This window comes from Triticum urartu, chromosome 6A (genome assembly GCF_056163025.1).
Source record: "Triticum urartu cultivar PI428250 chromosome 6A, HENAU_Tu73, whole genome shotgun sequence".
Lineage (NCBI taxonomy): Eukaryota > Viridiplantae > Streptophyta > Magnoliopsida > Poales > Poaceae > Triticum > Triticum urartu.
In genome coordinates this window covers 100,388,668-100,399,376 of record NC_141878.1, presented here as the reverse complement: position 1 = coordinate 100,399,376, position 10,709 = coordinate 100,388,668, and the positions used below count along the sequence as shown (strand labels likewise).

Genomic DNA, 10,709 nt, shown 5'->3' with positions numbered 1-10,709 from the left:
TCTTCTTCTTCTTCCTCTTCTTCTTTTTTCTTCTCCTCCTCCTCTTCTTCTTCTTCCTTTCCTTTTTCCTCTTCTTTTTCTCCTCCTCTCCTGTTTTTTTCTTCTTCCTCCTCTTCTTCTTTTTTCTTCTCCTCCTCCTCTTCTTCTTCCTCCTTTCCTTTTTCCTCTTCTTCTTCTCCTCCTCTCCTGTTTTTTCTTCTTCTTCTTTTTCTTTCCTAAAACTGAACTAAACCTAAAACTAAACCTAAATCTAATCTAAACATAAACCTAAAACTAAAAAAACAGAAAAAAAGGAAAAAACTAAATCTAAACCTAAACCTAAACTAAGACTAAACCTAAACCTAAAACTAAACCTAAAACTAAAACTAAAACTAAATCTAAACTAAACATAAACATAAACCTAAAACTAAAAAATAGAAGAAAAAAAAGGAAAAACAGAGGAGAGGTAGAGCTCACCTGGGCCGATGGAGGAGGTGGCCGGTGGAGGAGGGGGGCGGGGCGGACTGGGGCGGTGGCGCCGGGCCCAGGGCGGTGGGGCGCGGGGGGGGGCGGGGGGCCGGGGCGCGGCGGCGCTGAGACGGCAGGGCGGCGGGGGCAACGGGGCGGGGGGCCGGTGGGGCGACGGCGCCGGGCGGCAGTGGCGACGAGGCGGGGGCGGTGGAGGAGGGGGGTGGGGCGGCGGCGCCGGGCCCGGGGCGGTGGGGCGCGGGGGGCCGGGGCGCGGCGGCGGCGAGTGGTGGTGGCGGCGGCGCGCGTGTGGGAGCAGGGGAGAGAAACAGAGAGAGAGGGGTGGGGTGGGGGGCGCGCCGTTAGATATGTTAAATCTTTGCCGTCCGCCCCCCTTTGCCGTTCGCTTATTTGCTCTTTGCCGTTTGCAAAGAGGGGGGCCCGTTAAGTTTTTTTTAAGCAGCTCGTCAGTGGGGCCCCTCCCTCTTTGCCGTCTGCTAGCCGATGGCAAAGAATCTTTGCCGTCAGCTAGCGAACGGCAAAGAACTGGCTGATGGCAAAGGCTTTCTTTGCCATCAGCCAGTTCTTCGCCGTCTGCTTTCGGGTAGCTGATGGCAAAGAGCTTCTTTGCCGTCTGCTAGCAGACGGCAAAGAGCTGGCAGATGGCAAAGTAGCTGATTCCAGTAGTGTACAAATCACTAGGACCATCTAATTTTTGCAACTAAAATCACTAGCACTGTTCATATGGACACCACTAGTAGGCGTGAGTTCATGGACGCATATGCAAATGTACCATTGATTACATACGACAAGTCATTAACGCACAACGACAATGAGGATACACGTTGGATTATAGATCATTTCCAACAAAACATTCTAGTAAAGTTTTTCTCACACAACAAATAACAAAGCGATGAAATGAACTTCAGCTCAACCACTCGTCAGCGTTGGAAACGCTTGCTTTGAACCAGAACTGATTCTCTGGGAAGGGCCAGCTACTGTCAATCTCGATACCAACGCAGGACTGATCATCTAGGCTGAAGCGGCCTATGTCAATACTGTTGAGGATATGACTATCAGGTATGACCCGCCCAGGAGGGGCCGGGTCATCCCTATGGTAGTTCATCTCAGTGAAGCCCAAGAGCATATTAACAATGGCGGTTCATAGATAGGCTTAGTAGAGGGCCCAAACCCGAAGGCATCTTAAGGCCCACGGATATAAACCGCCATGTATATCGATTTGTATTGTAAGGCATGTAAGAAAGGTCACCGAGCCAGATACATTGTATAAGCCGGCCGAGACTCTGTAGGCCACAGGGCGTCAACCCGTGTATATCAGGGGACGAACCAGTGGCGGCTTAGGGCAAGAAACAATAGACCGAGACCCGGGTCAAGTGTATTCGCTCCCTACTCATCGAAACCCTAGCAATACCACCTCTAACTGGATTAGGCTTTTACCTTCACCGCAAGGGGCTGAACCAGTATAAACTCCTCGTGTCCTTTGTCCTGATTAACCCCTTTAAGCTAACCTGATCGCGATGGCTCCACGACTAAGTCCTCACACTAGGACATCTGTCCTGACAATTCCACGACAGTTGGCACCCATCGTGGGGCTATCGCACGATGGTTTCAAGTTCTTAGAGGGCAACTTCGAAGGGATGAAGGGATACGCCATGGGCCGGATGACCAAGAGTCGCCGCGACAAGCTCTACATCGACAACGCGGGATGGGATCCCGAGGCCGGCTCAATTGAGTACGGGTACCGGGTCCCCTTTGGCAGAATTCACGTCTTCATCAGCAAGATCGGCGAACCGGGCCCTGAGCCGGACATCTGCACCGACATCATCGAGACAGCTCAGCGTGCGAGACCTTCCCGGGTTCGGCCCGCCATGAATCATGCCTTCGTGGGATTTATCCATGGAGCGGAATCTGAGGATAGATCGGCATCTGGTGGTGAGACTGTCGTTTACTCGGATGGCGAGTCATCCACCGATGAGACCGAGTCATTGTATCAACTGCAAGACGGCCGGCTTGGGGGCTGTTCCGATGGCGATAGTATTCCGGACCCCTGCGAACTGCCGAACCGGGTTGCAATCTTCATGGCCGGCACACAGCCCGTACGGCACTCATCGACTGCAGCGGAGCTGATTTCCAAGTCAGCAGCGGCTGCCGGGGCAGGAGGCCCTGAGCGCCCACCGTCTCAGGTCTTAACCGATTTACTAGATAAGCTGACAGCGCTGTTACAGCGGTGGTTAACCCGGCGGAGCAATATCAGCATAATGCGGCGGTCGTGAAGTTGGGTGATGAGATAGCACAAGCCAAGGAGGAGTTATACGCAGAAAACGCTAGGATGGCCGAGGAGCGGGCTGCTTTGGATTGTAACGCCCTCGATGCGGCTATATCTCCTACATGTCGAAGCACGACTTAGAGGCATAACCGCATTGAAAGCAATGTCGCAAGTGAGGTAATCTTCACAACACCCATGTAAATAACTAAAGGGGAAAAGGTACGTAGTTGGCTTACACTCGCCATGTCACACAAATACATAAATAAGTCATTACATTCATCCAATACACTCAGGGTCCGACTACGGTACCAAAATGAAGAACAACCCCCAAATGCGACAAAGTCCCCGATCGCCCCAACCGGGCACCACTACTGATCATCTGGGAAAGACACATAATAACGACGAGAGTCTTCATCGAACTCCCACTTGAGCTCAAGCGCATCATCTGGAACAGTATCATCGGTCCCTGCATCTGGTTTAGGAAGGAATCTGTGAGTCACGGGGACTCAACAATCTCACACCCTCGCGATCAAGACTATTTAAGCTTATAGGTAAGGCAAAGGTATGAGGTGGAGCTGCAGCAAGCGACTAGCATATATGGTGGCTAACATACGCAAATGAGAGCGAGAAGAGAAGGCAAAAGCACGGTCGAACAACTATGATCAAGAAGTGATCCTAGAACAACCTACGTCAAGCATTACTCCAACACCGTGTTCACTTCCCGGACTCCGCCGAGAAGAGACCATCACAGTTACACACGCGGTTGGTGCATTTTAATTAAGTTAAGTTTCAGGTTATTTACAACAGGACATCAACAAATTTCCATCTGCCCATAACCGCGGGCACGGCTTTCGAAAGTTCAAATCCCTGCAGGGGAGTCCCAACTTAGCCCATCACAAGCTCTCACGGTCAACGAAGGATATTCCTTCTCCCAAGACAATCCGATCAGACGGCATCCCGGTTACAAGACATCCTCGACAATGGTAAAACAAGTCCAGCAATAGCGCCCGAATGTGCCAACAAATCCTGATAGGAGCTGCACATATCTCGTTCTCAGGGCACACTCAGATGAGCGCTCCATACAAATAAAACCAAACCTCAAGTTTCCTTGAGGGGGCGCTGCACAGGGCTCTAGTTTGGACCAACACTCAGAGGAGCACTGGCCCGGGGGGGTTTAAATAAAGATGACCCTTGGGCTCCGGAAACACGTTCCAACAAGGAACGATCTCCAATCTTCACCTACAACTAGCAACGCTATAAGAGGGGCTGAGCAAAGCGGTAACATAGCCAAACAATGGGTTGCTAGGACATGGAGGGTTAGAGGTTTGACATGGAAATTGGGAGGCATGATAAGCAAGTGGTAGTTATCGTAGCATATGCATAGCAAAAGAGCGAGCATCTAGCAAGCAAAGATAGAAGTGATTTCGAGGGTATGGTCATCTTGCCTGCAAAGTTTTCAGAGTTGCCTTGATCCTCGTAAGCAAACTCAACGGGCTCCTCGTTCACCGATTCGTTTCCCGGCTCTACACAAACAAGAACAATAAGCAAAAGGAACACAATCAACCACGTGCAATGCTCAAATAACATGATGCAAACATGGTATGATATGCGGGATGCGGTATGTGATGCATATGCAAGATTTGCAAAGGAATGATTGAACGTGGCCTCAACTTGGAAATCCAAGAGTGCCGCTGGAAAGGTGAGATGATTTCGGTTGAAATCGATATAAAGATCACCGGAATCGGATGCACGGTTTGGAAATGGCAAGCAAAACAAATATGGCACCGGTCTGCGATAATCAACAAGTGACCAACTACATGCATCAAGATAAATATGCTAAAGCACTCAAACATGAAAACAAAATACATGCCAGGGATCCACTCATGATGCTTGACAAAAGATGAACACTGAGCTACGGCTAATTCACTCAATAACAGGTTCAAACATGCATGGCAAAAGTGCAAATGATAACAGGTTTCAGACTTAGTGAAATTAACACAAGTCTGGAATTTATCATCAGGAAGCAAACTTTAGAGCATGAAAACTACATGCTACAGGAACATATCATGACAAAGCAAGGCATGGAATGAAGCTACTCAAAGCACATAACAAAAGTCCCTTAGTGACCATGAGCCAAAAGGGATCATAAAATACAATTGCAACCATGTGAACATAGCAAAAACATAAACAGATTCAGACTTGGTGAAATTCCAGGACATGACAAAAACAGATTCAACATGGCATCTTTACAAGCTTGATTAACTCACTACAAGGCATGTCATGGCATGGAACAAGTTCTAGCATGAAGTATACATGAAAATGAAGCTAACCAGGTGCTAAACAACCTCATAGCAAGATTGCATGAATAAACACATAAATGACAAAACAGCAACATGATGAAAAAACAGGTTCATGAACTTGCTCAAATGCAGTAACTAAGACCACCACTGGATTCATTGGATTTTTCTACCCCAAAAACATATATAATATGTTGGGGTTGCAGTAGAAAAAATCATCACAAGTGCAATAAGTTAAAAACTGCCTAAATGGAATATGACAGAAATGGCATTTTCCTTGTTTGGAAACGTCCAGAAATGGACTTGCCCGAAATGGATAGATTCCATATGCCAGAAACAGAATATTCGCTGGGAATAAAAAAGAAAAGAAAAACAAGGGGGCTATGGGAGGATGACAGGTGGGCCCCCGATGTCATAGAGACAACTGTTAATTCCCAACAGAGGGAATAAACAACCTCATAGCAAGATTGCATGAATAAACACATAAATGACAAAACAGCAACATGATGAAAAAACAGGTTCATGAACATGCTCAAATGCAGTAACTAAGACCACCACTGGATTCATTGGATTTTTCTACCCCAAAAACATATATAATATGTTGGGGTTGCAATAAAAAAAATCATCACAAGTGCAATAAGTTAAAAACTGCCCTAAATGGAATATGACAGAAATGGCATTTTCCTTGTTTGGAAACGTCCAGAAATGGACTTGCCCGAAATGGATAGATTCCATATGCCAGAAACAGAATATTCGCTGGGAATAAAAAAGAAAAGAAAAACAAGGGGGCTATGGGAGGATGACAGGTGGGCCCCCAATGTCATAGAGACAACTGTTAATTCCCAACAGAGGGAATAAAAAGGGGGCGCCTCGGATTCGAACCCGGGTCACCTGAGTAAGAGCCGGCGTGGTGAACCACTGCGCTAAGGAGGGCCTATGTGTAAGGCGTGGGGCGCCTGGTTCGTTTTGAACCAAAGCCAGAAGGTCGAGCCTTTGGCCATGGCAACACAGAAATCACCGGCGCCGGCGGCGACGAGCTAGGAGGCGCGGCCCATTGAGCAGAGAAATGGCGGACGTGCGGGAACCTGTGGGGACTCCAGCGAGCGAGTGGAGGTTGCTCGCGAGTGAGCAGGTACACGGGCATGAGCTCATGCTCGGCTCGGGGCCATGACGAGGCACTGTAAGCAGGGAAGAAAAGGCCCATGGCAAGGAGCATTTGTGTGCGGATGAGTGCGCGAGCGTGTGTCCTAACGCGGGGAAGCAGTGCGGCGAGACGATCCGGAGCAGAGGGCATGGACATGCTACGGCAGCAACAACAACTACATCTACAAGAAAAAAATAAACATGCCTCGCTAGAGCACCGGGAGCGCAGCAAAGACACGGATCGACCGAGCCTCACAGGGTCCTAAATGCCATCGAAAGAAAGGGGGAGGTAGGTGCTTTACCCAGCTCACCCTAGGACATGATGGGGTCGACGGAGACGAGCCGGAGACGACGCGAGGGAGCTCTGAACTTGACGGGGCTGCTGTCTGTGAAGCAGGGGAGGAAGAGGGCGACGGGGAGATAGATCCAGGGGCCAGGGCATCGTGTGCGTGCAGGCAGGGGACGGAGAGGTACTTGACGGCCCTCTCCACGGCAGCATGCGGGTCGGAGACGACGTGGATGGCTACCCCGAGCTCGAGCTCTTGCTCGGCGAGGCCATGGCGGGCAGGGCGAGGGCACGACGCGCGGCGCTAAACTAGGCGGCGGTGAGGCAGGTAGAGGAGGAAGATCGGTCGAGGAGGAACCCTAGGACGCGGGGGACAAATTATAGGGGGGCTAGGGAGCTTCTCTGGCCGTCAAATCGACCGGACGCCGACGTGGCTCCTGTGGATGAGCTGTTGTACAGGGCAGATGGCGCTCCTGTCGCAAGCAGGCTGGAAGGGCTGCGCTGGCTGGGCTGGCCAGTGCCTAGGTGGGCTGCTGGCTGCGGGAAAAGGCCCAGGTGGCTGCACTAGGGGGGGGGGGGCTCTCCCCTTTTTCTTGACTCTATAAATTTAAATTCACAGCTGTAGAAAAGGAAAAGTCAAGGGAGGTTTGAGAGGTATATGGCAGAAACAAAGATATCCCCGAGCTCCTGGAAATATGCTCTAATTAATAAAATTGGTTTGGACTATTTTAGAGGTAGAAAAATGAAGCAAGTTTGAATAAAATTCAAACTTGATGCATTTTTTAACCCAACCAAAACAATTCTAAAAGAGGTGAAAATTGACAGAGGGGTTCTGGACATGTAGCAAGATTTATAGGGAGAATATGAACATTTGTGGAGGAGGGCAAGATGGCACTTGCAAAAAGAAAGAGAAAAGAAGGAGAGGTGGTGATGCATGGAGGTGGTGATGCATGGATCACACATAGAACATGCAACAACATATCATGCATGCATATCATGGAGAAAATTTAAGTTGACATGAGCACAACACAACATTGATTTACACATGATGCAAACATATGATGGAAATAAGGAATATGACGAGAAGCACAAATGCAATATGACAAGGTAAGCATGGCAATGAAATGAGTAGAACAACATAACAAAACAAAAGGAGACCAAAAGATGGAACCCTCAATGGAATTGGATGGAGACCAACATGGATATATTGCCAAAAATTGAAGTTTTACATCTGGGGTGTTACAACACTCCACCACTACAAGAGGATCTCGTCCCGAGATCTAGGACTGGAAAAAAAAACTCCGGGTACTCGGAACGGAGGTGATCCTCGCGTTCCCAGGTGGCTTCACGGTCGGAATGATGTGACCACTTGACTTTGAGGAATTTGGTTGACTTGTTGCGAGTCTTGCGCTCAGTTTCTTCAAGAATAGCAACTGGGTGCTCACGATAAGAAAGGTCTTCTTGGAGATCAATGTCTTTGAAGTTGACGGTGTGGTCAGGGGTCTTGAAGCACTTGCGGAGCTGAGAGACATGAAACACGTCGTGCACGTTTGCAAAGTTGGAGGGAAGCTCAAGTTGATAGGCGAGATCGCCTCTCTTGCTGACAATCTTGAAAGGACCCACTTATCTAGGGGCAAGCTTCCCTTTCATACCGAAGCGACGAGTACCTTTCATTGGAGAGATGCGGAGGTAAACATGGTCTCCGATCTCGAAAGCCAAATCACGATGCTTACTATCATAGTAGCTCTTCTGGCGCGATTGCGCTGCTTTGAGGTTATCACGAATGACTTTGCACATCTCTTCTGCCTCTGTGATCAAGTCATTTCCAAGAAGTTGACGTTCACGAGTCTCTGACCAGTTAAGAGGAGTACAGCACTGTTGCGGAACATAGCATAAATTCAAAATTTTCCTACGTGTCACCAAGATCTATCTATGGAGTCATCTAGCAACGAGGGAGGAGTGGATCTACATACCCTTGTAGATCGCGCGCGGAAGCGTTCAAGAGAACGGGTTTACGGAGTCGTACTCGTCGTGATCCAAATCACCGATGATCCTAGCGCCGAACGGACGGCACCTCCGCGTTCAACACACGTACGGAGCAGCGACGTCTCCTCCTTCTTGATCCAGCAAGGGGGAATGAGAGGTTGATGGAGATCCAGCAGCACGACGGCGTGGTGGTGGAAGTAGCGGGATTCCAACAGGGCTTCGCCAAGCGCTGTGGGAGGAGGGAGATGTGTCATGGGAGGGAGAGGGAGGCGCCAGGGCTTGGGTATGGTTGCCCTCCCTTCCCCCCACTATATATAGGGCCAAGGGAGAGGGGGGAGGCGCAGCCTTGGCCCTTCCTCCAAGGAAGGGTGCGGCCAGGGAGGAGTCCCTCCTCCCCAAGGCACCTAGGAGGTGCCTTCCCCCTTTAGGACTCTTCCTTTCCCTCTTCTCTTGGCGCATGGGCCTCTTGGGGCTGGTGCCCTTGGCCCATATAGGCCAAGGAGCACCCCCTACAGCCCATGTGGCCCCCGGGGCAGGTGGCCCCACCCGGTGGACCCCCGGGACCCTTCCGGTGGTCCCGGTACAATACCGGTGACCCCGAAACTTGTCCCGATGGCCGAAATAGCACTTCCTATATATAATTCTTTACCTCCGGACCATTCTGGAACTCCTTGTGACGTCCGGGATCTCATCCGAGACTCCGAACAACTTTCGGGTTACCGCATACTAATATCTCTATAACCCTAGCGTCACCGAACCTTAAGTGTGTAGACCCTACGGGTTCGGGAGACATGCAGACATGACCGAGATGACTCTCCGGTCAATAACCAACAACGGGATCTGGATACCCATGTTGGCTCCCACATGTTCCACGATGATCTCATCGGATGAACCACGATGTCAAGGACTTAATCAATCCCGTATGCAATTCCCTTTGTCTATCGGTACGATACTTGCCCGAGATTCGATCGTTGGTATCCCGATACCTTGTTCAATCTCGTTACCGGAAAGTCTCTTTACTCGTTCCATAACACATCATCCCGTGATCAACTCCTTGATCACATTGTGCACATTATGATGATGTCCTACCGAGTGGGCCCAGAGATACCTCTCCGTTTACACGGAGTGACAAATCCCAGTCTCGATTCGTGCCAACCCAACAGACACTTTCGGAGATACCTGTAGTGTACCTTTATAACCACCCAGTTACGTTGTGACATTTGGCACACCCAAAGCACTCCTACGGTATCCGGGAGTTGCACAATCTCATGGTCTAAGGAAATGATACTTGACATTAGAAAAGCTTTAGCATACAAACTACATGATCTTGTGCTAGGCTTAGGATTGGGTCTTTGTCCATCACATCATTCTCCTAATGATGTGATCCCGTTATCAATGACATCCAATGTCCATGGTCAGGAAACCGTAACCATCTATTGATCAACGAGCTAGTCAACTAGAGGCTTACTAGGGACATGGTGTTGTCTATGTATCCACACATGTATCTGAGTTTCCTATCAATACAATTCTAGCATGGATAATAAACGATTATCATGAACAAGGAAATATAATAATAACTAATTTATTATTGCCTCTAGGGCATATTTCCAACAGTCTCCCACTTGCACTAGAGTCAATAATCCAGTTCACATCGATATGTGATTAACACTCAAGGTCACATCCCCATGTGACTATCACCCAAAGAGTTTACTAGAGTCAATAATCTAGTTCACATTACCATGTGATTAACACTCGATGAGTTCTGGGTTTGATCATGTTATGCTTGTGAGAGATGTTATAGTCAACGGGTCTGAATCTTTCAGATCCGTATGTACTTCGCAAATCTCTATGTCATCTTGTAGATGCAGCTACTACGCTATATTTGGAGCCATTTCAAATAACTGTTCTACTTGGAGCTATTCTAAATTGTTGCTCCATTATACATATCCGGTATCTCTACTCAGAGCTATCCGGATAGGTGTTAAGCTTGCATCGACGTAACTCTTTACGTCGAACTCTTTATCACCTCCATAACCGAGAAACATATCCTTATTCCTCTAAGGATAATTTAGACCGCTATCTGGTGATCTACTCCTAGATTACCTTTGTACCCTCTTGCCAGATATGTGGCAAGGCACACATCAGGTGCGGTACTCAGCATGGCATACCGTATAGAGCCTATGACTAAAGCATAGGGGACGACCTTCGTCCTTCCTCTTTCTTCTGCCGCGGTCGAGCTTTAAATCTTAACTTCATACCTTAC

The 10,709-nt window shown here is 48.8% G+C and overlaps 1 long non-coding RNA gene across 2 annotated transcripts; it reads right to left on the bottom strand.

The window, feature by feature from the left end:
* Positions 1-2,917: 2,917 nt before the first annotated feature.
* LOC147964228 (uncharacterized) lies at positions 2,918-6,825 on the bottom strand. 2 transcript variants are annotated; one of them, XR_015609100.1, is made up of 2 exons: positions 6,477-6,825; positions 2,918-4,257 (listed from the first exon to the last, which is right to left on the bottom strand). It is a non-coding gene; the product is annotated as an uncharacterized LOC147964228 (long non-coding RNA). The 2 variants fall into 2 exon arrangements; XR_015609101.1 differs by having other exon boundaries at positions 6,486-6,825.
* Between the last annotated feature and the right edge of the window lie 3,884 nt (positions 6,826-10,709).